Source organism: Muntiacus reevesi, chromosome 6, assembly GCF_963930625.1.
Source record: "Muntiacus reevesi chromosome 6, mMunRee1.1, whole genome shotgun sequence".
Classification (NCBI taxonomy): Eukaryota; Metazoa; Chordata; class Mammalia; order Artiodactyla; family Cervidae; genus Muntiacus; species Muntiacus reevesi.
This window is the reverse complement of record NC_089254.1, coordinates 17,850,657-17,855,396: the sequence shown is the minus strand read 5'-3', so window position 1 is coordinate 17,855,396 and position 4,740 is coordinate 17,850,657. Positions and strand designations below refer to the sequence as shown.

The 4,740-nt window shown below is 56.0% G+C and overlaps 1 pseudogene; it reads right to left on the bottom strand.

The window, feature by feature from the left end:
- Positions 1-485: 485 nt before the first annotated feature.
- Positions 486-4,475, bottom strand: LOC136170289 (dynactin subunit 1-like; annotated as a pseudogene).
- Between the last annotated feature and the right edge of the window lie 265 nt (positions 4,476-4,740).

Below are 4,740 nucleotides of genomic sequence, written 5' to 3'. Positions count from 1 at the left end.
CATCAGGCACACAGATTTGCGTTTGATAGCATATGTGGGTCCTGACTAGACTGTGTCTCTGCTGCACCTACCTGCCTTGACGTGGTCATTTCTTTATACCTTTAGTTACACAGAATCTGTTCTGCTAGTGTTCAGGTTGCTTTCAGAGCTGTTGAAGTTTTGGTGTATCTGTGGGAGGAAGTGAGCTCAGGATGTGCCTACTTCACCGTCTTGATCTGGATCTCTGACAGCACAAATTATTTTGTATGATTTTGTGGTGTTCATTTTTAATGTAATAGAGCTGTCCCTTTCGGTTGTAACTAGTATTTCTAGCAAGTATTATTTTTTTAAATAAAAGTCTAGCCTAAGAGTTGTACATTTTAGGTCTTTGAAGAAGACCATTTTTTTTTTTTTTGAAGCAGAAGCTGCTTTAATCAAGGAGTGAAGTCCTCAGTCGGAGAGACCTCATTCAACCTGTGGTTGCGGGGTCTCAACCTACCTACCCCCTAGAGCCCCTGAAGCTCCTCAGGAAGAAGGGAGCCACTGAACAGCGAACTCTGGCAGAGGCCAGGGGCGGGAGCCAGGGGGACCCGGGTCAAGGGCAGGGGCAGGGCACCGAGGGGGGCCTTGACGCCGAGTGGGGCAGGAAGAGCTGACACACGTGGTTCTCCCCGGGTCCGCCTGGTGGCCACGCAGCAGGAGGAGCGGCTCCAGGAGGGCTGCGGGCAGCTGCCGGCGGTGAGGGAAGGAGCATTTAGGAGAAGCTGGCGCAGCCGCTCCTGGGTGAGCACCAGCCAGTGTCGCCGCCCAAGGCCAGCCGCGCACGAGAAGGTCACTCTGCCCATGTACACAGCGTCATCCCGCCGCTCTTCCTTGGCCCTGAGGAAGGCTGATGGAGGGAAGGTGGCAAAGTCAGTGGGGACCGTGGCTCCAGGGCGCTGAGATACAGTCTCCTTAAGAACCTCATCCTTGAGCTTCTCAATGCTGTCGCTTAGGGACTTGAGCTGAGTCACCTGCGCCAGGAGCTGGGCCGAGGGGCTCTTGGCAGCAAGGTGGGAGCAAGTGATGTCCACCACATGGGTGCGTGCGCTCAACTGATTCAACGTCTCCAGCAGCTGGTTGGTCTTACGATACAGCGCTCCATGGCAAGCTCACTGCCAGGGCCCTCGTGGGGCGGGAGAGAGAGTTTGGCCACGTGCAGAGGGGGCAGGGTTGCTAAGGATGCCTTCATCTTGGCTCCCTTGAGGATTCTGTTCTCATGCTGGAGCTGGGAGATGTGCAGCCTCATGGCCAAGATCTGCTGAAGCAGCAGGGGTGAGTCCCTCACCAGCCCTGGGCCAGGCACAGACCCCGGAGCCTGCCCAGGGGCACCTCCCCCAGCAATGCCACAGACCAGTGTGGCAATACCCGAGGGAGCGGGCCCCTGGCGCCACTCAATCGTGCGCTTGGACTGGCTGTTCAATCGCTGCTTTAACTCAACCTTCTCTGCCTCCAGCTGGTTGATGTCGGCCTGAAGTGCATCCATGGTCTCCTCAAATTCTTTCTCCTTCCGCAGCAGCGTCTGGGTCTCCTCCAGTTGAGTTTGGACTTTCTCAATGCGCTCATCTGCATCCTTGGCAGCACTGTCCAGCTTCTTCTCCAGGAGTCTCAGCAGCACATTGGCCTCACTGAGCTCTTCCCCTTTGATTTTCACTGACTTCTTCAGCTCTTTAATAACTGTCTCTCGATCGTCAAGCTTCAAACCCAGGCCTTCAGCATCCGTGATCTCTGCATGAAGAGCCGCAGCCCACAGCTCAACTCGGGAAGGCTTTCTAGGGGGCTGCTCGGCAGCGTACCCTCCCTCCTGCATGGCTGTGGCCCACCTGTTCATAGTGCTGATGAGGGGGCTGCACGACTGGCGCAGACACTCATCCGGGTTGCCGGAGGGGGTCCCGTAGATCTGCTCGCTTGCTTTGAAAGCCAGCTCCTCCAAGGCAGCCACAGGCAACCCCTCGTTCTCTGCCAGTGGGGCAATGATCTGGGCAGCAGTTGCTGCCACCTCCTGTAGCACCGCCACTGCCCACATCCAGTGTTTTCTGCCGTCAACGAGTGTGTCCGATACCTGTGGTCCAAAGGCCAGTGCAGCTGGGATCCCAGGCGCATCCGTCCCTGGCATCCGCCACTGGATCTTCTTGCAGAACTGGTGGGTATCACTGCACAAAGTTTCCAAGTCCCGGAGCAGTAGGGCAATATCTGAAGCCTCCTGCCCACCCTGCAAGAAGGCCCGTAGCCGTCCCACCTCCGCACTCATGCAGTCCAGGGCACTCTCGGTAAACTTAATGTGGTCAGCCAGCTGCATGGTACTGTCCTCAGGTTGTTCAGCAAGGTGGATGCTGTATAGAGGCTGGTAGTACTTGATGGCCTTGGGGAGAGGCTCTACGTTGACAGTCTCATCCAGCTGATCCTTGGGCAGCAGCTCGATGAGGAAGTCCACAGAGCGTTCGTGGGCACTCATCTCAGGGTAGAGGCTGCCCACCTTCTTATACACGTCCACACTGCACTGAGAGAGGGCGTGCTCGTAACGATGAAGCAGACATCACCTGCAGCAGACTTGGTGAATACACCAGCCCAGCAGCAAAGCTGAGCTGCTCCCCTGCAGCTCCTCGAAGTCCTGGCCACTCTGAACAGCTCTCACTTAGTTCAAACTTTTCCTGGGCCTGCTTCCGGATGAGCTCTGCCTTGCAAATGAGACGAGGCATGAGCAGCAGCACCAGAACGCAGTCATGGTCCCCACCTGGCTGAAGGAAACTGTCGGGCATGAAGGCTGTCAACAGGGACATGTGCCAGTTGGCCCGGGCCACCTCCATCTGCCTCAATTCCATTTCAATTGCCTTAGCATGAGCCTTAGTCTCGGCAAACTTGATCTTGAAGTCAAAAGTCTAGGGAGGTGGCTGCTGCTGCCTTTCTACAGATGCTTCCTGCTGGTTTGTCAGAGCCTGATTCACATCCTGCAGGTGGGTGGTCAGCTAGCGGTACTTCTTGATGGTTTGCTGATAGTCAGCAATGGTCTCCTGTGCTGCTTCCGCAGCTTCTGGGCATCCCGGACCTCTGCACCTGCAGTATCTAGCTGCTCCCGCAGCTCCAGTTCTGTCTCACATGCATTCTCCTGCAGTTCGTCGTTCATTTCATTTATTGCTTCCAAGTCCCCCACCGTTTCCTTCGATTTGCGCACTTTGTCTTCCAGATCCAGGTTCCGGTCTGTCAGCGTCTCCACCGTCTCCTCCACCCCCAGAGCAGCATCGACCTGCTCCTTGAGCTCATCAGTGGTGCGCTCTGCCTGGCTCAGCTCCTCCTGCAGACGCTCCCGCTGTTGCCTCACAACTTCCAGCTCTTGGTTCTTCTTTTCCATGAGCTTCTGGAGTTTCACGTGCTCCTGCTTCTCTGAGGAAGAAAGATCCCGCATTTTCACCAGGGCATCCTTTAAGCGGGCATTCTGCTCCTCAAGCTGCTTGAGCTGATAACTGGATGCGGCACCATCTGAGCCCTTCTCTTCAATCTCGGCTTTCCAAGTCAGTAGTGAGCTCTTGCACACGTTCCCTCGGCACCTCGGCCTCCTGCTGTAGGGACTTGGCCCGCTCTTCGGCCATCTCCTTGTCCAGAGCGGCCACCTCGATGGCGTCAGCAGTGTCAGCCATTGCCTCCATGTAGCGCTCCTTTGCCTCTAGGGCCTCCTTGGCTTCCTCGCGAGCCTCCTTGAGGCGCCGCTGCAGGTCTGACTGCTGCTCCTGCATTTTGCTTTTCCATTCCTGCACCTGCTCCAGCTGGATCTTGTGCTTCCCCAGCTGTTTCAGTTTTGCCTTGTCTTCTGCATGTTTCAGCCGCAGGGTCTCCAGTTTCTCCTCCAGGTCCCGCACCTGGGCCCTCAGCCCCTGCTCTTAGAGGGGGAAGGAAGTGGGAGTGCTGCTCCAGGGGAGGTGAGGGCCGGCGTGGGGACGATGGGCGCTGCCAGCGGAGTCTGAGCTGGGGTGCTGGGCTCACTGCTGCTCCGCTCACCTGCCGACGCTGAGCCAGAGGGGCCCCGGGAGCCCCTGGCCCCGGCCACCCCCGTGCTGGCTGGGCGGGTGGGCAGTTTGCTGGTCTTTGGGTTTGAGTCAGTTCCCTCTCTTCTGAGGACCTTTGAGGCAGAAGAATCAGGTGTCTCTGGTGAAGTAGTATCCGCTCCATCTTCAAATACCTGTATCTGGGACTGGCGCACAAAGATGCCGTGTCCTTCATCGCAAGTGAAGTACTTCCTTCCTTGGACAGTTCCGGCATTCTTGCCTTTTGCTTCATCCAGGATCACACCCACCTATTTTCCAGTAGCAAAGAGGGTGGCCCCAACACAGGCCACGGGGCCACGGTGGCCTTTTCCAATCACCTCCGCGCGGGAGCCCACTCGCAGAGGCCGGGCACTTGCCTCGGCGCTCATTCTGCTGCCGCTGGGAGTCTGCACTGTCAGGGGCTCCGCGCCGGCTCCGGGCCCCACTGGCGACCCGAAGAAGACCATGTTGATTAATGTTTTTGCTTAGGTCTTATAGTGGTTATTCTTATAGAAATGATACTCTCATCTCTTAGGACCAACGCTTGGATAAATACTTGTGAAATGTTTTACGTTTCATCTCTACTTCTACACTTCTGACTTTTATTCTGTTGTCCTCTCAGAGCTATAACTCAGATTCCTTTTGTAGAGCTTTTCTCTTGACTTTTAAAATAAGGAATTATTCACTAATCTGTGACCCCAAA